This window comes from Lampris incognitus, chromosome 10, assembly GCF_029633865.1.
Source record: "Lampris incognitus isolate fLamInc1 chromosome 10, fLamInc1.hap2, whole genome shotgun sequence".
NCBI lineage: Eukaryota > Metazoa > Chordata > Actinopteri > Lampriformes > Lampridae > Lampris > Lampris incognitus.
Window position 1 is genome coordinate 47,960,293 of NC_079220.1, and position 26,275 is coordinate 47,986,567.

Genomic DNA, 26,275 nt, shown 5'->3' on the forward strand with positions numbered 1-26,275 from the left:
GGTCCCTGATCGCTGCAGTGAATCTTTCCGGATGTGACTGGTTCCTCCTCCTCTTCTTCTTCCTGTGCATTTTAACTGAACACGAAGCAAAATCTCGCTTCACTTTCCTCACGCAGGTCTGATCGCTCGAATTTCGTGCCATGTCCCAGCAAGCCACTTTGGTTACACTAGTAAGTTTGGTAGACCCAATAGAAGACAGCTAAGTTATAATGATGGGAATTTCAGCTCCTTTTAGTGAGCCAGATCATTTGGCTCAGCTCAGCAATAAGAGCCAAATGAACTAGAAAAGCACTATATAAAATGCCACTTGATTGACTCATTGATTCTCTACTACTATTACATTACATTACTGTCATTTAGCCGACACTTTTATCCAAAGCGACTTACAATAAGTGCATCATTTAACGTAGGACATCAAGAGAACTACTAGTCATCAGAGGTCATAAGTGCATCTTGTTTAGAGAGAGTTTACTACTTTCGGCTGCTCCCGATAGGGGTCGCCACAGCGGATCATCCGTTACCATTTCTTCTCGTCTTCTGCATCTTCCTCTGTCACACCAGCCACCTGCATGTCTTCCCTCACCACATCCATAAACCTCCTCTTTGGCCTCCCTCTTTTCCTCTTCCCTGGCAGCTCCATATTCAGCATCCTTCTCCCAATACACCCAGCATCTCTCCTCCACACATGTCCAAGCCATCTCAATCTTGCCTCTCTTGCTTTGTCTCCAAACCGTCCAACTTGAGTTGTCCCTCTAATATAATCATTCCTAATCCTGTCCTCAAATGAAAATTGTAGCATCTTCAACCCTGCCACTTACAGCTCCGCCTCCTGTCTTTTCGTCATTACCACTGTCTCCAACCCATATAACATAGCTGGTCTCACAACCATCTTGTAAACCTTCCCTTTAACTCTTGCTGGTACCCTTCTGTCGCAAATCACTCCTGACACTCTTCTCCACCCTCTCCACCCTGCCTGCACTCTCTTCTTCACCTCTCTTCTGCACTCCCCGTTACTTTGGACAGTTGACCCCAAGTATTTAAACTCACATGCCTTTGTCACCTCTACTCCTTGCATCCTGACCATTCCACTGTCCTCCCTCTCATCCACGCATAGGTATTCCGTCTTGCTCCTACTGACTTTCATTCCTCTTTTCTCCAGTGCATACCTCCACCTCTCCAGGCTCTCTTCAACCTGCACCCTACTCTCACTACAGATCGCAATGTCATCCGCAAACATCATCGCCCACGGAGACTCCTGCCTGATCTCATCCGTCAACGTGTCCATCACTATTGCAAACAAGAAAAGGCTCAGATCCAATCCTTGATGTAATCCCACTTCCACCTTGAACCCATCTGTCATTCCAACCACACACCTCACCATTGTCACACTTCCTTCACACATATCCTGCACCACTCCTACATACTTCTCTGCAACTCCCGACTTCCTCATACAATACCACACCTCCACCCTGTAGTATGGTTTCTCTTAATCTACAAAGACACAATGTAACTCCTTCTGACCTTCTCTATACTTCTCAATCAATATTCTCAAAGCAAACATTGCATCTGTGGTGCTCTTTCGCAGCATGAAACCATACTGCTGCTCACTAATCCTCACCTCTCCTCTTAACCTAGCTTCCACTACTCTTTCCCATATCTTCATGCTGTGGCTGATCAACTTTATACCTCTGTAGTTGCTACAGTTCTGCACAAACACGATTGACTGATTGATGTATGATAAATAATGTAAAAACAAACACTGTTACATATGTGTATTGAATGTTTTGTTTATATTGAACTATGTTTCATATGTTGGTGACCTGCGCAACATGCAAGTCTCACCATGCTTGTCTCTTAATGTTATTACCAAAGTGAGACGTTTCTGGATCATATTTAACAAATATGTTATAGGAGCATCCTATCGCTCTGTCTTGTAATTAATTTACAAAAAAAAGAAAAGAAAAGAAATTGGGGCAGCATGTTGGCGTAGTGGTTAGCGCAGGCGCCTCACAGCAAGAAGGTCCTGGGTTCGAGCCCCGAGGTAGTCCAACCTTGGGGGTCGTCCTGGGTTGTCCTCTTTATGAAGTTTGCATGTTCGCCCCGTGTCTGAGTGGGTTTCCTCCGGATGTTCCGGTTTCCTCCCACAGTCCAAAGACAAGTAGGTCAGGTGACTCGGCCGTACTAAATTGTCCCTAGGTGTGAATGTGTGTGTATGTGCGTGCGTGCGTGCGTGTGTGTGTGTCGGCCCTGTGATGGACTGGCAGCCTGTCCAGGATGTCTCCCTGCCTCCCGCCCAATGACTGCTGGGATAGGCTCCAGCATTCCCGCGACCCTAAATCAGGATAAGCGGTTTGGATAATGGATGGATGGACGGAAAAAGTAAATTGGCTTGATGGGAGCCGGCTCCCATCATTCACCTAAAAGAGCCCCCGCCGACTCGTTCGCGACCAACACATCGCTACTAAAAAAGTAAGTCTTGCGATCTTATCTCATGATCATGGATCAGCGGGAGTCAGTGCCGTTACTGTCTCGGAAGTCCCACCGGACCCGGCATCGGCAGTCAGTTTGGGTGCACAGTATAAACCTGAAACGTGATCAGCTTGTTCTCCATCTTGACTGGAGAGTTCTGTAAAGGGGTGTGGCTTCTAGCCCTACTAGAAGGTGATTGGCTTTCACCAGGTGACTCGTTGGCTTGAGTTGAACGCTCATTTCGCAACGCTCGCAGTTTAGCTACGATTAACTGTCCATACGCCACCTACCACTGAATTTTCATGCATTCGCTGAACGACACAACTCAAATCACCGAGGGTTAAAGGACAGGATGTTGTATTGCTGTAAAGCCCACTGAGGCAAATTTGTGATAATGGGCTATTGTGGAGTTAGAAAACAACGAGACAGGAGACGTGAGAGAAGACGTAGTCGAGGTAGTTTACTAGCTCCAACTTAGCATGTCATACATCTGACAACGACACTGAACAGACTGTGAACCGGAAGCGGAAGTGCATTATCTGACCCCTCGCCTCTTCCCTTAAAGGTACACCGTCCTCTTAGGTGAATGTCTCTCGATATATAGATGTGGGTCACCACACTATACAAATAAAACTGACTCGACTTAACTCTAACAGCTTGTTTGCAGTCACGTGATTCTGATGACGCGCGAGATTCAGATGGAGGGCAGGAAGTGAAAAGCAGAATGGACGAGATGGAGCTAGTTTAGTCTGAACCAGGGGCGGCCTGGCCCATGTGAAATAATATATTTAAGTTACACATTTCTTAGTGTTTTGAATGATCCTATTACTGTAGCAAAATCATTCATTGCACGAAGCAGAATAAAATCGAGTAAATCGGCACCTCACTCGGCTCAGCTCCTGTCTTTCGGTCGTCACTGACTCAATCGTGAGAGTAACTCTCTCTCTCTCTCGCTCTCTCTCTCGCTCGCTCTCTCTCCCTCTGCGCGTGTCACGTGTGTTGCTAACTGACGCGGGCGCCAGAAACAGAGAGGAAGAAGAGCGTGTGTACTGTGTTGCTAGCTAATAGCTGTAGCATACGCGATGGATGACTTCGAAATTAAACTAAAACTCTCAAAGGGAGAGCTTCTTAAAATCCCAAATGAGTCGGGGGATGCTTCGTTATGGAAACAGAATGACCTCGTTGCGACAACAGTGATAGTCAAACTTGTTTTAACTGTTGCCTTGATCAAGTTCAGATGGCGAAGATGATTTGTGAACTGTTGCTCAGCCATGTTCATTTGGTAAAGATTGGATTATTGAACCGTTGCCATGTCAAGTTGTTCGGTGGGTGACGTTTCACTGCTTTATTGGAATTGCTGCGAACAGGTAAGATGAAAAAGTGGTTTATTATTATACTGCTGTGTTGTTCTGATGGCCGCCGTGCCTAGCTAGCAGTGTGTAGGCTACTACTAGCCTACGTGCTGCTGATTTGGACCACTGTGCGTAAGAAGTAGACTAATTGGTTTGGTTTTCTGTGATTTAGTTTTATTTCTGTATGCTGGTTGTGGGTGTTATTAGCTAAGCCTGTCTGAAGATGTAAGCGAACTCGTGCCGTTGGTGTCACATAAAATCTCATCCCAGTCAGATCGATTACGGCTTTTATGTTGATAACTTATTCACTTTTATTCAAATACTGGTAACAAGTATTCCGATTCTTGTAAAATATACCAATTTGGCTCAGCAGCATAAGACCATTTTCCATCCATCGACTCACGCGCACAGCAGCCTAGCAGCGCATTGCATAACTGCGAGAATCTGTCTATGTGTATGCGCGCTCCGAGAGGGGGAGAGAGAGAGAGAGAGAGACGGGGGGGGGGCAGCGCCGCAAGGCAGTCATCTATCAAAAACTAACCAAACGTTTCTGATTTCGGCACATTATAATCTGTAGCGGGGCCAAGGCGTTACACCTGTGGCGGGGGATACAAGTTCCGTTGCGGGCGATGAGGAATGTCAAGGTGAATCAGTCAAGGCCCTAATTAGGGTCGTGCGATTGTATAAATGGTTGTAGCCAACTACCGGCATAGAGCCACATGGTTGAGACGGAATGAGAATTCGAGGGACTTGATTTGATGTCACGTGATGACAGATGTGACGTCAGTTGACTTTGCCATACCTTGGCTTCTGGTGAATTGACGCCATTGGCTCGAACTGTGCTAGTTTAGACGATATTATGAGAGAAAGGTATAAACAGAAAGTAAGATATGTTGGACATGATCCTTTATGTTATGAAGAGTGATTTTTTTTGACGAAGTGGTCACTGCGCACACGCGCGTTATCCGACTCCGCTCCTCCCGACCGCAGACGACGGTTTGCGAGCCATTTTTTCCGGCATTTTCGGTCAATTTTTTGCACCCCCCCCATGAACAACAACTTTTGGTACTTAATAAAACTCCTTTTGGTTTCTCAGTTAATGACGCCAAACATAAGCATTACGAACGTTTGTGATAGTGCTTCCTATGTAGAAAACCACTTCCTGCCCTCCATCTGTAGTTCGTGACGTCATACGCAAGCAACCTATAGCAACAAGAACGACATTAGTTTAACAGTAGCTACAAAGCCAGCTAGCATTGTTAGCCATTATCCATCACTTCTGTAGCACTCTGTATCATGCAAGTAGCTAGGCTCATGAACAAATGCGAGCAATAAAGGTCAAGTAGAATCTTACCTGGACTTAAAACCGAATCGTTGATCGACATCTCAGTTTCATGGACTGGAGTCTGCTCGTCAGTATAGCTGTATGGCGTCTCGGGTGAACTCGAGGTGGAAAGCGTCTCCAGGGTTCTTGAGGTGGAGGCCGTGTCCGTGCTCCCCACCAAAGCCACGGGGTTCGTCTAGTCACTCCGACCCCATATAGTCTCACACAAACTAAAATAGTGCCTTGTTTTGTGGTCATTGTGGCGAACGACCTGATGGTACTGCCTCTTGAGTGCTTTTAGTCCGCTGTTCACCTGTCGCCCTTAGCGACACAAGTTCCTGAATCTCGTCTTCTCTCCAGTTTGACACTTTAAGCGGCATCTTCTTCGTCCTCGGATGTTTGCATTTTTCCGGTTTCGCGCCAGTCGCACGATAGAAACGTCATCAACATGCCCATTCACTCGCTGTGAATTCCCCGGACAATGACCTGTTCTAGTCACACATGGGTCTCAATCGGACATGACATAGACTTACTAGGGAGCTGGCAGGGTAACGTCCGTTTAATGTCCGGTCCAACTGACTCGGACATTTACTACGTTCTCACATACAGCTCCTCCGGGTAATGTCTAGATAAGTTCAAGGTTGCAGTGCATGTGTGAAAGGGACTACACACACACACACACACACACACACACACGCAAAGCACACGCACAGCCTACATATTGCATAGCTTGTCTGACACGCACACACAACTGACAGCAAACTACTGAGCTGCATGCGTTATAGGGACATTTAAACTATAAATATACTATACATACTATAAATACAGGTACGTTATCATCCCCTTTGAATGGTGGTACTCCCACATCGACCCTCACTTAAATCGTTTTTAGATTCACGTGGAAAACAACTCCACAGCCAGCTCGTTGCGTCTAAAAGAATAGGTTGAATTCTGACATTAGTGTGTTTTTGTTGGTGGCGTGCATGCCCATTACCTCGAAAGATACACTCAGCTTTGACATTCAACAATCCTCCAGCCAAATCGATCATGCATGCAACACGGTCTACACAGGTTTGGGAGGCACTGGGGAGTACTGACACACTGGAAGCGTACCATTTCCAGCGAAGCGCCCCTTTAAAGTGAACGTAGTGCAGGCACAGAAGAGGACGAGTACGCATCGTGCATATCAGTTCATCACAGCCTATAGTCGATTGCAGGCGATCTATTAGATCACAGAAGAGAGCGAGAGAGAGAGAGCGAGAAGGGAAGGGAAGGGGAAAAAAACCCAAATTTTAATGTCATATAAGATCACGAACGGGCGGGCGGAAGTTGCATAATTTGCATTTTAAGTTACAGTTTTGATTCAGAAACCCGGCTTTGAAGTCGCACATTTTAGGGTTTTTTTTATGAATATAGGCTAATAAACCGTCGCGGGCCTACACGCGGCTGAGAACCCCTCCTGAACGGTCCTGATGAGAGTGCGCATGCAGCCGGGAGGCGACCGACAGACAGCGCTGACTCGCTGACGGACGGAGAAACAAAACGGCTGATTCGCTCGATGCGTGAGGAGGACGCGCCGGAGAACCGCAGATGGCCTGTTTGGGGTATTTGGGTATCGGACTTGTACATAATATCGTAAGAGTGTTTTAGCTGGTAGACGGATTGCGGTTAAAAAAAAGAGAAAAAAAGAAGGATCGTCCCGTGAACAGATATAGGTAGCGATGCCGCGTTGGTTACTATAGTAGCAGCACGCGAGGGTCAGATTTGCCTTAATCGAGCACCATCGACAGACAAGACGAGACAGCGCGGTCAAAAAGTTCCGTTTTTTTTTTTGTTGACACTCCACAAAACCTTCACATTTAACCTGGTCGACCTCTAGCTGAGTAACCCGCTTTTTTCCCTTTAATGAGCGCATCTTTTTTCCCTTAATTTTTGGGAAGCGGGGCATGCTGCCGTCGCCGTTATTTATGTCGGTGCCTGTGCGGGCGCGTGTCGCTGAGAACATGTCGTGTCCGTGAGGAGCCCCCCCGCTGCCATTGTGTTTGATTTTTCGGGAGGTGCTGCTGGTGCTGGCGGTGCTGCTGGTGGAGGAGGTGGTGGTGGTGGTGGTGGTGGTAGGGCATATATACATATTTTTCCCCCTCTCCTCTCTCGCGCTGTCGGTTCTCACGCGGTGGTTCGTGGGCTCGTCTTCAAGATAGCAGGTTATTAATGTTTAATTCCCATGCATCCGCACGAAGACGGGACAAGAGGGGAGCAAAGCAGTGATAACCAGAGAGGGTGGGAGGGAGGGGGGGGAAGAAGGCGACAAGCGATGAAGGAGGCGAGAATGAATGAAATGCACTGAGCGACGGAGGAAGGAGATTGGAGGAATCCAGGTAGGAACGAGGTACATTTTTGACTGTCGTGTGTGTGCGTGTGTGTGCTTGCGTGTGTGCGTGCGCGCGCATGCGCGCGCGTTGTATTTGTGATATAAAGTGCGACATAAATGCGCCGGTCATGCTTCACGTGTCCGGCCCACAGCAGGTGGCGAGGCGCGTGAGCCGCTCTATTCAGCGATGCTGTGCGGTTGGGCGGATGTGGGGCGCATGTTTCTGATGTGTCAAGTCGGCAAGTCGCCTCCTATTTCAAAATGCGCGCACAGCGCTGTAAAGGCGGCCATGTAACTCCTGCATCTCAGATGAGTCCTCTCTGTGGTCTTACAACTTGCATTGTGGCCTACAGACTACCCTAATGATTTCTTTTTATTTTGCAATCTCACTCTACAATCGACAAGACGGTAGAATTGAAAGAAAAAAAAATGAATTCAGCGTTATTAAATCTTTTTTGTTGTTCTGACTAATTATTTGCACGTCTCTGAGAGGGTTATCCCGTCTCTACGTCCGCTATTACAAAAAAAAGGATGAATGACATTGGGTTGAAACATTTAAACGTGTTAAAATTAGCATATTGACATCAGGGGGGGGGAGAGGTGAGCTGGCGTGATGTAAGCCTGACTGGTCAAATTTGCCATTTTGGAGCAGCCGTGTCAGGTCAAACGAGCGAAGAAGAAAGAGACAAACCCGGATAAGGAGAAACAACATGGCTACAGCGCCGCATCCCTCCGTTTAGTTCCCGTTTGATCGCAGCGCCGTTGGTGAAGAGAACTTTTCATCGTCGACCGGCCCAGATGTTGTTATGACGCAATAACATCTGCATACACGTGCAAAACGTAGCGCTGCGAAATGAGCGATACGTGCACAGCACTAAACCATTAGCTAATGCCCGACCCGGTCAATTCATTATCTATATAGGCCCACATCATGCCAAGACTGTTACACCGCCGGTACAAAGTATGCACGCACCGTTATACAGACGTGGCCTGTGGGGTAAATGTCCTGAGTTTGAGTAAAAAAAATTTTTAAAATTAAGTTTTAATTTCGCTGCATTTCGCTTGACACATCTTTGCGTTTCTCTCCCCAAACTGGCTACGAGGAAAAAAAGAAAAAAAAAGGCATGTCTACATTTCAGAAGGGGCCGAGTATAACTCAGATTCTTCAGGTGGTAAAGCAGCAATATTGCAACTGTCTGGTTGGGTTATCTTGGCCATTCGAGAAGCCAGACTCGCAATTGGTTTAGTGCCAAACCGTCTGCCTATAGGAAGACAGGAGGGTTTCTATTCCCGTCTGAGTGTCACAACCGCCATCAGAGAAAAGAAATTTTTTTTAAAAAAGTACTCTTGGCTTTCAATGGAAGAATAATTGACCCACATTAGGATGATGTTAACGATCGTCACTACTTTAATGTGTCACTAATCAGACTGAGATTAATTTCGGCGTCATTGTAGCATTTTCTTGTGTTTTGTACTGCAAAAAAACATTTGGCTGCTTTTCCGCGGTTGTATTAATGTGTTGGTAATACTGAGTGTGACGTGAGATGCCCGGAAAGGAAACAGACAGGACTTAGTTGCTATTCGTAGCATGCGTAAGAATAACTTTACTTACAAAAGGACAATCTTTTATTTATTGAATTTGCTGCATGAAAATGTGCACGCTTATGCTCACCACACACACACACACACACACACACACACACACACACACACACACACACACACACACACACACACACTCATTTGAGAGTAGCAACATGCACGTTTGCAGACTGCTGCACACAGGCTTGGCTGTGCATGTATAATCAAAATAGGTCTATCTGTTTTAAACTGACAGTATGTTTCATTTAAATTGTTTTCTACTCTGCTCGGTGAGCAAAATGGTCCCGTGCCCTACAGCTCTTTCAGAGGGCTGGCTAAATGGATATTGCTAATACAGAATAAGCATAGGAGGACGAGGCAATCACATGAGTTGCAGAAACTGACCGTACATGTTGAACAACACCCTTAGGACATCTGAATGCACTGCATCCAAGCTGGGTCAAAAAAATAGGATGGGGGGGATATCCATTCACCACATTCTCCAACCAAAGAGATACCAAAGATGGAGCTTGAGGTCTGGTCAAATGACATGTCAGTGTTAGTTCTTCCCTGGGCAGTGCAGCAGCATACAGATGTTTGGCCTTGAAACTACAGTGGGCGATGAAAACGGGCTCCTGCATGGAAAATTAGGATATTTGGACGATTGCACATTATTGTAGCTACGGTTGCCTTTTGTGCACAAATGAGTCAGCCACGAAGCTTGGTAAAATAGGCTCAGATGCAAGACATTAAATGTTGCACATGTTTCTGAAATTGTTTTGCCATATAGTCAAATTTGTACACATGCTGACACCATTGAGTCTCATTCAACATCCTGGTCGTATAATGTTAATTGAAAACCACTAGCTTGTTGTTTTTTTTTTGGCATTGTATTCCAACGGTATATCTATTTTGTAATTTTTTTCCATTACTGGATGCCTCTCTGCATGGTGTTCTTGGTTCGTGGCTCGCTCCTCTGATAGCTTCTTCCAGCTCTGTGGATAATCACGATCACGGTCAATATTGACTCGTATCTTCATTTGAAATTAGAAACAACCTCTTGCAAGGTTGCACTAGCGGGGAATGTCAATTTTTTGCTGTTATGTCTCACAAAATATCTAACTACGGCGGTGAACTACTGTTATCAAATTGATAACTCGTCCACTTTACCGTAACAGCTCATTTGTCGAGCCGTTCTACATTATTTCTGAAACAATTGAGGGGGACAATGCAACAACAAGACTGCTCTGGGCACATAAAGCCAGACCATTAACCAAAATGGGGCTAGGAGATGAAGACGTTGTGATTTAGCTGTGTGATCCGCCGATGGACACACACACACACACACACACACACACACACACACACACACAGAGAGAGAGAGAGAGAGAGAGAGAGAGAGAGAGAGAGAGAGAGAGAGAGAGAGAGAGAGAGAGAGAGAGAGAGAGAGAGAGAGAGAGAGAGAGAGCGATGTGTGGCAAGACTTAATTCTCACAGATTTTGGTAAGCCCTGTTCTGACAGGAAAAGCCATTATCATTTTAATGTCTGTTATTGTGGTAGACGTGTGGTTGATTGGCGGGTCTTAATGCCCCCCCCCCAAAAAAAAGCACAACAGGCAATGCTTTCAAGCAGCTTTTTTTTATTGACTGTTATTGCAATCTACCATACTCTGTTATCTTATGTAAGCCTATTTGCAATTTGTTGGCTGTTTTCGATTTTTAAACAAGATGAGGGGGGGGGGTCATGGACGTATGATGATGTGGCTTGGAGAGCGAGTTGAGGGGGTGGACAGGAGAGGGAGGGAGGGAGAGAGAGAGAGAGAGAGAGAGAGAGAGAGAGAGAGAGAGAGAGAGAGAGAGAGAGAGAGAGAGAGAGAGAGAGAGAGGGAGGGAGAGAGGGCTGGGAAAGCAGGAGAGCAAAGCGGGGAGCCACGTAATAAGTAACATGCAGAGATTGCCTCTGGTTGTTGTGCAGAGGCATAAAGGCGACACAGAACCGCGCGTTCCCTTTCAGAGACGGGGCTCATTCACGGCCTTTGTGTTGGGGGAGTCACTCTGTGACGGTGGCCACAGGCGCAGCCGCCTGGAACTGCGGGCTCCGAGGCCTCTGTGTCGGGCTCCGAGTAACAAACGCTGCTTACAGTGCGTCCTGAGCGAGGAGCAGGCTTGGAGTGGGCTTGGGGGGGGGGGGGCATCCTAGAGATACCCCCACTACACACGCACGCTGATCTAATTCAAATTTTGCTCTGAGCACGCGTAGGCGCCAGCAAGGCGAAAATGAACGGCAGCGGCGAGAGCACATGAACAGAGAGAGAGAGAGAGAGAAATCGATGAGGACTCTTTTTCATAAATGGAGTGGGTGTTAAATTAGCCGGATAGGCCCATGTAGCAACACATTGGATTGAGTGCCTGGTGTATTTGGGTTGTGTCTATCGACTGCGAGACGACTTGGTTTACAGCAGTGAAAAGATTGAACGATGCGCAATCAATTCTAACAATCAGCCTCACCAGCAAATCATTTGGCTTCGGCCGGATTTGTGCAGGGGTACGGTTGGCCCGGGGCGTAAGCCCCGCCCACCGCAGCGACCAAACCGAGCTCACGGCAAGGCTGGCCGTGATTATGCTTTTCAGCCCGTATTATTTTCTTATTCGCATTGAAGGGAAAAAAATAGAAATTCACCACCAATTATCAGCCGACCCTGCAGTTGACGGCTCTCATTTTCAAGGCCCCGTGCCGAGATACACTAGAACCACAGTGAACACTGAGCGAACGCTCGAGAATAAAGACGCACAAATCAAGATAATACCGCCCCGACGGCTGGCGGTTGCCGTAATGACAAGAGACGCTTGCAGGGATTTGGTAAAGCAATTGCTCTTTAGTCGACCTAGACTGCTTGCACCAAAAGCAGAAAGGAAATGGCAAGCTGACAAAAGGCGCTGTCGGACCAAACAGCTTTGGGGACTTTTTTTTTTGAGAGGAACTGCCCACCAGGGAGGTTCACCGAGGACTGCGAACCTTCAATGGGGTTTTTGGTTTTTTTTTTGCATTCGCACCACCAGGAACGCTGAAGTGGCGTAAGCCGGCCAAATGTGTATTGTAACGATCACGGATGAATAGGCTCGCTAGCCCTTAGCTAACGGGTCGGACCCTTTAGTCGACTGGTTAACGTTGTCGCCCGTGGTGCGGGAGACCTGGGTTCGCGTCCCGGCTGTGGCGGTTCTCGACTGCCCCCCCCCCCCCGAGTTCACTGTACCGACCCGTTAGCTAAGGGCTAGCGAGCCTATTCATCCGTGGTCGTTACAGTATGAATAGGCTCGTTGCATTAATGTCGCGCTGCGGAACTTCCGGGTGTGTCTGTTTGCATGAGAACTTCCGGTACAATCGGATGCTTACGTCCTACTGAATCATTAGTTAGCTGCTAACTTATCCGTCCGAAATCTTAATTTCGTCCGAAAAATCAATGTATCAAACAGGGCAAAAAGGGGCGTTCAAGTATCAGTGCCGTGAATCAGGCTCCACTGAGCACTGTTGTGTGTCACAGTGTGCGAATTCGGCGCGCTATAATTCTCCGACGTACTTCCAACGTACGACTACTTGCACATGAACTTCCGGTCTGGTTTGTTGAGAGACGAGATGGCTTTCTTTTGCACTCGCTGTTTGCAGGACCTCCCTAAAATCACGATCAACGATGTACATCGTATCGCAACTCAGACGAGCCAAAAAGAAAAGGGGTTTAAAATGTATATTTTGAGCTTCCTTAACACACCTGTAGCTGGCACAGCGAATTCACCCGGTTCAAAATGCCAACTACACTCTTGTACTCTTGGTGACGGTAAATGTATCCCTCCGAATCTTCGCTAGCCACTTAGCTCTTTCCTCGCAGTCACCAGGGAATGAATGGAAACTTAAAAGAGAATTATAGCGCGCCGAATTCGCACACTGACACACAACCGTGCTCAGTGGAGCCTGATTCCCGGCATTGATACTTGAACGCCCCTTTTTGCCCTGTTTGATTCATTGATTTTTCGGACGAAACTAAGATTTCGTACAGATAGGTTAGCAGCTAACTAATGATTCATTTGGACGTAAGCATCCGGTTGTACCGGAAGTTCTCATGCAAACAGAAGCACCCGGAAGTTCCGCAGTGCGACACTAATGTACCGAGTCTATTCCTCCAACAGTTCTTAGAACGGTGAAAAGGTTCCTCCGGTACGGAAGTGCCAAAAGTGAACATGATCGTAACCCTTTTTAGAGACCTCACTCACACGCTCACAAACAGCCAAATACACATATTTAAAAACTCGACTTTGTTTCTTTTTGACGTATTTTGATACAAAGATGATGTTCAGCAAAACAGTCGACGCAGCGCTCCTCAAAAACGAGCTGTCACCGAAGAGTAGAGGAAGGGAGGAAGTATGAGTCTGGCGCAGCGAGAGAAATACAGAGAAAGGAGAACCATTAGGCGAACTTAATCAAGCTCTCTCCCTTGGTTAATTGGAATAGCTCCCCCCCGTTCAACCTGTCCGTCTGAGAAAGGAGGCGCGGGCAGATGAAAGGAAACAGGGATCAATTGACCTAATCGCTCGTCCAATCAATCCTTATGTTTTTCTGATAGCTCGACAGTGGGGATGGGCTGGCCACGGCAGAGGAGCCTCTCTAATTGGTCGGGGCGGAGCAGCAGGAGACTGAACGTTAATGGCAGGAGAGCAGTGGACGACTTCTCCCCCACACCTGGGCCTCTCACTCCTGCCGGTGTCAATACTGACACCTTCTATGTCCATTACCTTCACTTTAGTGCTGTGTTTAGACAACTTATCTCCTGTTGCTGGACTTTGATTGGTCTCCATTACACTTCCGTTTACACGCTCCACTTCCCGTTCCCTGCCGCTGACCCGCTCCCGTTCACCGACTGATGTGGAGGGCACGAGGTGACGTCTCAGCCATCAATACGCCCACTCAGGTGTTCCAATTAAGATCGACATGCGCCGTATAAGAAACAGGAAGTGCTTCTGTGCTCCTGTGTGCGCGTCTGTGTCTGCATGTGTGAGTCCGCGCATATGCGTGCACCTGCGGTGTGTGCGCGAGCACATATACGTGCATGAGGGGCGCACTTGTCAGAGCCCTAGAAAGAGAGAGTTGCGTCAATGAGGGGTCAGAACGCGAGAGGGTCACGTGGTTCATGTAGCCGCCGAATAGTTCCATTTAAATGAACTGCTTAGCGGCGATTTCTGGTAACTACTAACCAATATTTTCATATTTTTACATTTATATATAGATATAGATGTATTCCAACGTGACACATATTCTATGCGCACTGTGTGGAACTATCCGGGGCTCCCATGATCCATCATTGCAGTTAAATAATTGGCCCATTGACGTCTACGGAGTTGACGTAACTCTCTCTTTCTAGGGCTCTGGCACTTGTGGTTGGGAACGCGTGCATATAAGTGTGTGCGCGTGTGCGTGTCTTTGTTGGAGACTGCGTGCGCGTTGCTTGCGTCAGTGCATGCACCTAGTATGCACACGTGTCTGTGGGCGTGTGTGCGTGTGGCTCAGCCAAGGCTCACCTGAGCCGTCCCACAGAGGACCGCTCTGACGGGCCGCACTAAGCGTGAAGGGACCTGTTATTTGTGTCAGCAAGACTCCCCTCGGAGTGTGTGATGTTGGGCTGTTGCGTGTGTGTGTGCGTGTGTGTGTGTGTCTCAATGTTTGTATAGGCACGTGTGTGTGTGTGTATGAGGGCTGAACGCCGAGAAGAGGCACCAAAAGGCAACAACATGGGACCAAAGGCAGCCGTTTGTTTGCCTCCCTGCCAAGATGGGAGTCGGAGGGAAGCTGCAGAGAAAGGGAGGGAGGAGGGGGAGAAGGGTCGGGGGTGGGGGTCTTGAAAGGACTAGCAAGTGGTGTGAAAGGGCACATTTACTCGTAGACAGCAACAAAAAACACCCACAACATAACATATACAGCAGGCAGGTGCCAGATGAGACGGAGAGAGCGACAGAGATGGAGAGAGGGTGGGGGTTGGCGGGCTACACCGTCTTGGAAGAAAGCCCATAAACACCTACAGCAACAAAATAAGGAAGAGAGAGAAAGAGAGAGAGAGAGAGAGAGAGAGAGAGAGAGAGAGAGAGAGAGAGAGAGAGAGAGAGAGAGAGAGAGAGGAACACACAGAGAGAGGGAGAGAGGGGGAGAGAGAGAGCGCATCCGGAGTGGATTAATTAAGGATTATAATTATGTTGGGACCATGCATGTCTCACCTGAGACTGCCCCTGTGCCTCTCTCCTCTCCAATCCCTTTGCCCTCTGCTCCTCGGCACATATGGACACAAACCGCTGGAAAATACAACTTGCACCTGGTGGTATTAAGAGTTCTGCACTCTCGTGTTAACATATCTGCATGAGATTTACAGGATATGAACAACAGCTACACACACACACACACACACACACACACACACACACACACACACACACACACACACACACACACACACACACACTGTGGTGGTGGTGGTAGTTGGGGGGGGGGGTTCCATGTGAATAATAAGTATAATACTGCACCGAGCAAGGCTTTAATATCCTCAGTTGCTGCAGGGCAGGAACTCAGTGGCCAACAGTACAAGAGAAAAAAAAATCCCCATGTTTATCCCGGGAAATGTATGGTTGTGTGTAATTGCATAAATGTGAAGTATGTTGTTGCCCAAATTGCGTGTGAATATATTGCAAACCAATACGTGAAAGAAATAGAGCTTTTCATATGGGGGGGGCCTTGAGGACATTGAAGAGAGAGGAAATACAGGGTGAAGAGAGAAGGGACAGACCTGCGACAAAGCTATCAGGGCAGATACAGCTTTTTGGGCATGAGGCGACATGCTTTTCAGGCTGAACCACCAGGACGCGCCATAGAGTTTGTTTTTTTTCCTCCCATCTAAAAATGACTATGCAGTGTAGTACATACAAACACTCTCTATGGTTTGCTGGTTTGATTTGAAACGGGGATCAAAACCTCAGAAAGTCTTGTGTGAAAGTCAGAAATATGATGTGCAGCATGAGGCACCGTGGCCCAGTGGTGAGCACTGCTGCCTCACAGCGAGAAGGTCCTGGGTTCGAACCCCTGGCCGTCCCAGGTCCTTTCCGTGTGGAGTTTGCATGTTGTCCTCGTGTCTACGTGGGTTTTCTCCCACCATCAAAAAGACATGCATGTTAGGGTTAGTATCCTGTCTGTGCCCCTGAGCAAGGCAGTGGAAAGAGGAACTGGAGTTGGTCCCCCGGGCGCTGCAGCTGCCCCACTGCTCCTATACAATAGGACGGGTTAAATGCAGACAACAGAGTCATTGTAATGTCGAATAAAGTGGCTTTCATTCTTCTTCTTCTTCTTTCATGATGGCTCGCAGGCGTAACGAGTCAGCGCCGGGCCCCGGTGCAAGATGGTCAAAGCGGGCCCCGGCCTGTCCATCACAATCACACATAACATAACCTCATGTCAGGAGTGACTGGAAGAAGTGAACGCATGCAGCTTTAAAATGACCAGCAACAGCGAAACACCCTGCACAGCTGACGCCTGCTGGCAGACCGCGGCACTACAGGGGAGGAGTCACACTAGCAAAGCCAAGACAGTGACAGCCTAGCCTACTTTCCAGAATCTGGGGTCGGAGCGCCACAGCAGATGAAACCATAACCGGTGACAGCGCACCCGCACATTGACAACATTATTCATGTCGCCATAGGCCTTATAAACACAAAACACACGTGTGTAGGTTGATTATTGGTCAAATAAATAAGAAATAAGTTCTACTTATTTACTTACTTTTCACTGTGCAAAGTCTTGGCCCTTCTCCAGCTAGCTAACTCTTCTGTGTGGATTTCGCTACGCAGTAGTACGCGTGTCCATAATTACGCACGGGCACACATCGCGCATTTTTTAACATACTGTATACCCTAGACTCAGTGCTCGAGATCTTTTTTTGGGGGGGGGGTACGTCCCGGTCGCTGCTCCACCCCCTCTGCCAGTCCGGGGAGGGCTGAAGACTACCACATGCCTCCTCCGATACATGTGGAGTCGCCAGCCGCTTCTTTTCACCTGACAGTGAGGAGTTTCACCAGGGAGACGTAGCACGTGGGAGGATCACGCTATCCCCCCCCCCCCGAACAGGTGCCCCGACCGACCAGAGGAGGCGCTAGTGCAGCGACTAGCACACATACCCACATCTGGCTTCCCACCCGCAGACAAGGCCAATTGTGTCTGTAGGGACGCCCGACCAAGCCGGAGGTAACACGGGGATTCGAACCGGCGATCCCCGTGTCGGTAGGCAACGGAACAGACCGCTACGCCACCTGGGCGCCCGGTGCTCCAGATCTTCAATACGATAGCGGTGAGATAAAGAGGGGTCCATGTGTGCGGGCCCTGTAACGGACCCCGACGCAGCAGCATTACCTGCATATAAGACGGCTTCGCCGCTGTGATGGCTGGTGAAGGACATGTTTGTCATTAAGTGCACGGCCTTATCCATCAAGACGTTAACACATAATCCAATAACAGGTCTGTCACACCGCTACTACCCCCCCACCCCCCACCCCCGCAACAGTGGCGTAATGGTATAACCATGAATCACGAGCTATACGTCATCGCACCGCAGAGACAATAGCCTGACCACAGCTTAACCTCTGGCCGCTGCACAACTCAGCGACCGCGCTGCAGACACATAAAGCACCTGAGCACACAAACGCCCCGACACACACCGAAACGCACACACGCACGCATAAACACAAAAGACAGACACACATAAGAAACACAAACAAGCACAAATACATCTGTGCACAGGCACACACACATACAAGAGTACACATACAAGAGCACACACACACACACACACACACACACACACACACAGCAAAAGCAGACCTCTATATGCTACACACTCATTCCAAAGCCACACATGCTGGGCATTTCCGTCGCAGCGCAGGATGTGATTTAATTTCGTGTGTGATCATTATAGAATTAGCACGTGCCTCCTTGGCACCCCGGCCACTTGTTTCGCGGATCAGTCAGCCTCCTCCTACAGACTGCGGGATCTACATGGCGGCTCGGCTTGCTGGCTGCTTGACATAGGAGTAGATATGCAGTCGGAGCAAGGGAGTTCAAATGTGTTTTTGCCCCCCCTCCCCTTACCCCCCCTCCCAAATTGGCTCCAGCCTTCCACGAGACTTGATTCATTTGAAAGATTGGTTTTATCGATTCGCTGAATTAATGTGGTGTTGGTTTAATCAGTGTGCTATGGCACTATGCAGAATCTGACATCTCTGTGAACTCAAATGAATAGAGTGTACAGTATTGATCTGGTTATCCACAGTATTTATTTAGCTATTTGTCTTAGGGCTGATTAATTCAGGTGTGCATTTATTGGTGTTTGTGTGTGTGTGTGGGTGTTGCGGGTATTTGCACAGGTAATAATTGCTTCTGCTATGGACTGTGGCTTTTGTCCCTTTATTGGAATTGCAGCATTTACAGTTCATACTGGCTCCGCATGCATGGGGACTATCAGTGTGAGAGAAACTCGTATGCTCAGTGTCCCAGCTTCACAAAAACAACCCACACACACACACACACACACACATACCTGGCCTCCACTCACATGCGGGCATGTGTGTGTGTGTCGGTCTTTAACCACGTGTCAAGTCAAGTCAGTGTTATTTGTATAGCCCAATATCACAAATTACAAATTTGCCTCAGTGGGCTTTACAGCAACATGACAATGTGTGTGAGCTTTAAATGCATTTATGTACTACACCGAACTCAGAACAGGGCAGCCGGGTGGCTTACAGAAAGGGGGGTAGGGGGGCCTTAAGTGGATATGCATATTCTCCCAGTTTCCTGCATAAATTTCCTCTCTCCAAGGACATGCATTTAAGACATGTTTTGGGTTTTAAATTGCCCATTGGTGTGAATGATGTGTGGGATGTGTGTGATTGAGTGTGGGCATTGCGATGGACCGGCGTCTCCAGGGTGTCTCCTCGCCGTCTGCCTGTTGACTGCTTGGATAGCCTTCAGAAGAAGCCCCACAAGATTCAGGATTCAAAAAAAACCCTACAAACCTGAGCTGGATCGAGCTGGCGTAGAAAATGAACGAACGGACTAATGAATGTGACTGACAGATGTTGCGTGTCATGCGCCATAGAGGGTCAGAGGAGGCAGAGTAGTTCTCAACCAATTAGGGCTCAGGATGGGTGTGGCGGCTTCCTGCCAGCAGTCGGCCCTGATACCCACAAAGAAGAAGAAGAAGAAGGAGGGACATTTGTGTGGAATAGTTTGTTCTCCCAGCTCATTATCGATAAAAGCGGTGACTTCCAACACTCCGGTTCCACATTTAATGTGGATCCACCCATGGCAGATATGACTGAAGGGGAAATCCACTGTTGGCTGGTTACCTGTATTCGCCAAGTCAGTTATATTCCTAAGCCTTTGTGCAGGCCAACCCCTAATCCTACACGACTGTTAAGAGCATATCAGAGGAGCAAAAAGACATTTGAATGGGCCCGAAAGAGCAGCAGCGAGGCCTTGGATTAATTTCCCAGGCTTTGAATAACACCCTAGCATGCCTAATATCGGATGCCAGTGTTTATCCCACACTAATAATAAATCCAATCCTTGAGCTATTTGTATATAAAACAGAAAGGATGGTTACTAATTCCACATGTGATCTTGAGCGATATCCACCCGGGGCAGCGGAAGCGAGCGAGTCTTAACTTCCCCTACAGGGGGGATGCCCAATATAACCCAGAACTTGATGAATTCGTACCTGTATTTATTCAGTCGAGCTGTACGGGCCACGGCTCAGGTTCAGATCTTCCCCTCCGAGTTCAAACGAATGCAAAGGGCAACTCTGCTATAGCGGCATTAGTGCGGTGCATTGAATTAGAGCGTTGAACACGCCGGGTGAATATAAGGGGATAACTCATGTTCGGAGCAATCCTGCAGTTAATGCTGGCTTATGCATGCTCAGGTTATTATACGGGGCCCAACAGTACAGCATTAATTCCATTCTCTCCCCCCCCCCCCGGGGGAAATACCAGACCTTCCACTGAGCCCCGATCCACTGCACCCCTTGTTGTATTCTCCACGGCTTTGAAACGGGTCCCAGCATGCTAGGATTGTGGCGGTCTCCCACCTGAGCCAACAGCAGAAGGAGCGCCCCGCCTTTCTCCTCACCCCCCCCCCAGTATTGCGCCTCCATCATCCCAACATCGTGTCTTCCAGGCCCCGCAGTGACCTCCAGCGAGGGGTCCTCCGCAGACCCGCCGGTCCGTGCGTTTAATACCTCCCCCTGCTAACCTGTGTGCGTTTCCTCTGTACAAACAGTCTGAAACCGCCTGCGTTCAACTCATTCGCTATGCTCTTATGTGTTACCCTTTCAACAAAATCCCCCCCCCCCTCCTCACCATTGCGGACTGTCTTCGTCTACTGGCTTGAATTATTTCAGAGCGTTTGTCCGCCGAGCGAACGTGTACCGGCTTCACCGAGCCGTTTGCACACCTACGTTTCTGTGCACCGTGCAAGATCTTCCTAACACCGGCCTGTTTACACTGCCCCTGCCCCTGTGCCCGTGTGCTAACACAAACCCGAGTGCACCCCTCTTCCTGTGTGCGTGTGTGTGCTAACACATGGCCCTACGCTTGCCTTCTCTCCTGTGCCTGTGCCCTCCTCCTCACCTCCCGATGTTAGCAGATATGGATGGAAATACAAACGACCCTTGATGAACCTAGATATTGAGCCGTTTTAAAGCTGGAGGCTTTAGACAATATCACCTTGCCTCGCTCGCTCGCCCGGCCGCTCCATCCTGCCGGAGGAGGGAGGGGCCAGTTTCCTCGCTGCACCAAGGCTTTGTGGGATTTATGACCCCCCCCACCCCCCCAACCCGCTCCACCCCACCTCCTCGGCAGCTATCGCTCCCTCCTCTGGCACTCCTCCCACTGGCTAGAATTAGCGAGCGGGTAAAACAAACAAATTACAGGGAAACAAACACGACGGTTAATAAACGTGTAGTGACATGAAGACTGTTTTCGGCAGGACACACACAGGCTGAGACAAAGAGGGAGGGAGGGAGGGAGGGAGGGGCTTCTTCCTCTCTCCCCAGCTCCCGTTTTCTTCACATCCGCGCTCCTCTCCTTCTGTCATCCCCCCTCCGCCCTCTGAGCCGCGGTGGCGGCGGGGGTCTCGCGGAGGGACTCATCTCCGAGTATGGACAGGAGGAGACAGATGGGTGGATGATGGATCTGACGTGATAGACAGCGGGGTGATGGATGGCTAGCTGGCTGATAGGGGGATTAATGCAGTGCTGGGGCTGCCGGTGGATGGCCTAGAGATAGATAGATAAAACTGACGAACAGATAAACAAGAGAGCGCTAATCCACCCCCCCCCCACATCACCACAACCCAGTCCCCCCCACGCCCCCTTGACAGACAGAAAATCAAAGCCGGGGAAAAGAGCACAGAGGGGGAGGCGGGGGCCGCCATATCACTGTTGCAGGGCGCGGGGATGTCACCGGACAAAGCGTGAGTGGACATAGGGGGAGCTCAGGTGTGTGGGTGTGTGTTGGGGGGGGGGTACATTGAGGTGAGGTTCAGAGAGGACATCATGTGAGCACTAAGGTCCTGTATCGGCCGGGTGGGGCTTACTGGCTTCCGGTGCGATGATGGCGCACGGCGGGTAGTGGACCTGGCAGGCGAGGCTTGGTGGTCGGGCGAATTGGCATTGTGGGTGACGGGGAACGAGGAGGATTTGCTATGGTGAGCTAGAACAAGCGGTTTGGCGGAGGGGGAGATTTGGGGCATTGCGGCAAATTGGTCCTGGTGGGATCTGATAGGATGACTGGATGACCGGGTGGGGATTGAAGATTCGAGTGACTGCTGTTTTTATTTTTTTTTGGAGGGGAGGGGTTGGTTTAATGCTCTTTCCCCCCCTCCGGCACAACAGATTAACCTGCGTGTACTGCAGGACTAGAGCTGTTCCTGGTTTCCATGTAAGCCCACCAACTGTTGAGTGGAAAAATCCTCGTTTAGATGACAGGAAGAGGGGGGAGACAATGCTAAGTGGGAGTGGAGGCCAAGCCTTAGGAGAGTTCCTCAGAAAACAGGGAGCTCACTCGCTCATCCCCATGTTATTATTGAACACTAAGCTTTGTCTCTTGCTCGCCGTTTCGGGGGACCCAGGGGTGCTGGCATCGATCCGCCGTGCACGCGATGCACTCCGGTATCACCTACTTAAACACAGTGAGCCGCTAGCTAACAGAGACAAGGCTTTATTTATCAGGCCTCTGATTTGGACTGCGGGGATGACAACCTGATTAGCACTTAAAAGAGCTCTTAAATCTTCTATTGGAAAAGGAGGAGGCAATCTAAATAAGGAGGAAGACGGCAGTTCTTATCCAGAGAGAGTTATGGAGGATGAACAGTGAGGCAAGATGAAGGATGGTGTCATACAGGGGTTTAATGAATGGGTGGGAAAGAGCCGATATGGGGGGGGGGGGTGAGAGCGAGCGAGAGAGAGAGAAGGACGACGAGTGAAAATGGTAAAAGTGAGTGGGTGAGGGTGACTGTGGAGTAGTTGCAGAGATTGGGGGAACAGATGAGAGCACAAGTGGTTTGGGACAATAAATGAGTGGGTGAGAAGAACATGAACATGTGAGGAAGCGAGTGAACAAACAAGTTGCTAAACTAAACAAATGGCTGCAGACTACATAATCGTGTATATGTGTGTGAGTGCGTGAGATTGCGTGTGAGTGCGCGCGTGTGTCTGGTTGAACATGAGCGAGTGAGTGTGTGAATGCGTCTTCATTATCATGTTTTCTTTGTGAGTGTGTGTGTGGGTTTCTGCGGACGGACTTGCGCACGCCTGCGTGTGTTTGTGTACGCGTGTGGGCAGGCGCAGGAGCGTGTGTGAATGAGCGCGTGATGACGGGGGGGGGGGGTAAGCGAGCGCGTAATGGGGGTTAGTGATGGCTGTGTGGACAGAAAGTGTCAGCCTTAACCACGCTGACCCGCGGATCCGGCCTGCATGCACAAGTGGCTGAATTCGAGTGCCAGCTTGGACGTGAACCGACTGCGAAACTGGACGTGAATTTCAAGTGGGATGTGAAATGAATGCGAATAGGGGGGAGAGTGGGTGGATGGCGTTGGCGCGCCCGTCTCCGTGTTTCAGACTTGACGCTTCCGCGGCCTTTTTAGATCCGTCTGACCCCCCCCCCCTTCCTCTTCCGCGTAATCGCCGTGTGCGGGACTGATGTGTATACGTCCACGGCCCGTCGTCGTCGCCTTCACTTAAAAGTTGTCAACAGGGCGCCAAAGCCAACGCGTGGACCTTGGCTTGATGGATTAAACTCCATTAAACGATGATTCTAATAATAAAACCAGCATTCCAGGCATGCTGTAAATGGGAACCATTTTGTTTCATGTAATAGATGAGCATATTTACTCACGCAGGGAGAGGAACAGGAGCCGTGCCAGTGCTCGATTAGAGAGGAGCTGTTACTAGCGAGCAGGAAGATAATTCATGCCGGCTCTCGGTCCCTTTTCCCTTGGGGGTGCCAGTGCCCCCCCCCCACTTCCAACACCTCCAGGAATGTGTGTGTGTGTGTGTGTGTGCATATTGTGACAGTTGTTTAGATGTGGGAACGTTTGGAACCCCCCCTCCCCCCCGGTCCCTCCCCCCCTCTGTGAAGACTGCAGTGAAACAATAATGCCCATAAAATGTCAAGAGAATTAGCACGGTACAAACCCACTCACACTGTTTACTATCTCCTCTCCTCTCCCTGCCTTGTGTGTCTTCCGGCTCGCCTGTCTCCTTCTCCCTCGCCTCCCCTCGCCTCGCCTCGCCTCGCCTCGCCTCGCCTCGCCTCGCCTCGCAGCGTCCTGTCTGCCGTGGGCTCCGTCCGCAGTCCGTCCTCTCTACCGCTCATGGCTGTGAGCATGCTTGTCTGACCCTGTCGTAGTCTCCTTCAAGCCCGTGCTTCTCGCTGGTAGAGCTCCATTATTTATGCCGTGTCGTGTTTCACTATCGAGCCCCGCGATGGAGCAGGCGAGACAGGTTTCCCCAGCCGTCACAGGAGAAGTGAGAGCCGGCTGATGTTGGAAATGGGATTAGGCTTAAATGGAATTTAATTTTCATCGTAGCTGTCTCCAAAGTATGTCTACAACCCAGACATCATGACGCGCATGTAGAGTGTACGTCTCAGTGTGTATGTGTGTGTATAGGTGTGTGTGTGCATGTGTGTATAGGTGTGTGTGCATGTGTGTAGGTCTGTGTGTGTGTGTGTGCATGTGTGTGTGTGCAAGAGAGATAGAGAGAGACAGTGAGCGATCGCTACTGTTGCGTACATTATCAGATGTAACACTTGTAAGACGGAGTGGTGTGAGGCTTTCTTTTCTTTAAGCACGTCAGTGCGCTGCAGCTTTGTGCTGCAGTCCCTCGCTGTTCTCATCAAGTCTGTAGCTAGCTAAGCTGTTCTCATCAAGTCTATAGCTAACAGAGACTGTTCTCATCTGTCTATAGCTAACAAATCTGTTCTCGTCTAACAGAGCTGTTCTCATCAAGTCTGTAGGTAACTAAGGTGTTCTCATCAAGTCTAGTTAACAAAGCTGTTCTCATCAAGTCTACAGCTAACTAAGCTGTTCTCATTAAGTCTGTAGCTAACAGAGCTGTTCTCATCTAGTCTATAGCTAACTAAGCTGTTCTCATTAAGTCTATAGCTAACAGCTGTTCTCATCAAGTCTGCAGCTAACTAAGCTGTTCTCACCAAGTCTGTGGCTAACAAAGCTGTTCTCATCAAGTCTACAGTTAACTAAGCTGTTCTCATTAAGTCTGTAGCTAACAGAGCTGTTCTCATCTAGTCTATAGCTAACTAAGCTGTTCTCATTAAGTCTATAGCTAACAGCTGTTCTCATCAAGTCTGCAGCTAACTAAGCTGTTCTCACCAAGTCTACAGCTAACTAAGCTGTTCTCATCAAGTCTACAGTTAACTAAGCTGTTCTCATCTAGTCTATAGCTAACAGAGCTGTTCTCATCAAGTCTACCGCTAACTAAGCTGTTCTCATCAAGTCTAGCTAACAAAGCTGTTCTCATCAAGTCTATAGCTAACTAAGCTGTTCTCATTAAGTCTGTAGCTAACAGAGCTGTTCTCATCTAGTCTATAGCTAACTTAGCTGTTCTCATTAAATCTATAGCTAACAGAGCTGTTCTCATCAAGTCTGTAGCTAACTAAGCTGTTCTCATCAAGTCTACAGCTAACTAAGCTGTTCTCATCAAGTCTACAGCTAACTAAGCTGTTCTCATCAAGTCTGTAGCTAACACAGACTGCGGAGAGGTCGATGACTCACCGTGCTGCTGCTATGAGTTTTTTGTTCTGTTGATTGATAGTAAAATGCATTGTAACTTTTAAGATAATAATCACATTTTGTTATTGTGATAGTTTGTTAAGACCAATATCATCAGTACACATTGAACTTGAACAATGTGCTTCATTTCACCTATATTTAGAAAACAGAAGGGATATAGGCTGACTGTGTTGACGTAACCTGTAAATCCCAGGTTAACACAAAAATGACACAACAAGTTGATGTACAGATCAAATCATTTGTTTTTTTCTCTTTTCATTAAAGCATCATTATTCAACTAATTATTAAACAAAAGTTAAGCTTTAAACTTGAGTCTATCTGGGCGTCCGGGTAGGGTAGCGGTCTATACTGTTGCCTACAGGGATCGCCGGTTCAAATCCCCGTGTTACCTCTGGCTTGGTCGGGCGTCGCTACAGACACCATTGGCCGTGTCTGCGGGTGGGAAGCCGGATGTGGGTGTGTGTCCTGGTCGCTGTACTGGTCAGTCTGGGCGCCTGTTCGGGGGTGGGGGGTGGGGGGGTAACTGGGGGGGGATAGCGTGATCCTCCCACGTGCTACGTCCCCCTGGCGAAACTCCTCACTGTCAGATGAAAAGAAGCGGCTGGCTCCCACATGTATGGGAGGAGGCATGTGGTAGTCTGCAGCCCTCCCCGGATCGGTAGAGGGGGTGGAGCAGCGACCAGGAGGGTGGGGTAATTGGCCAAGTACAATTGGGGAGAAAAAGGGGGTAAAAACCCCCACAAAAACAAAACGTGAGTCTATGTAATCTTGTGTTTTGAAAGTTTACCTAC

The 26,275-nt window shown here is 48.8% G+C and overlaps 1 protein-coding gene across 1 annotated transcript in view; it reads left to right on the top strand.

The window, feature by feature from the left end:
- The first annotated feature begins 6,710 nt into the window (after positions 1 to 6,710).
- Positions 6,711 to 26,275, top strand: part of adgrl1a (adhesion G protein-coupled receptor L1a) — a 149,864-nt gene continuing 130,299 nt past the window's right edge. Inside the window, exon 1 of the mRNA XM_056288563.1 lies at positions 6,711 to 6,757. The gene's annotated coding sequence lies outside the window, so the exon portion shown is untranslated. The remainder of the gene's footprint in view (positions 6,758 to 26,275) is intronic.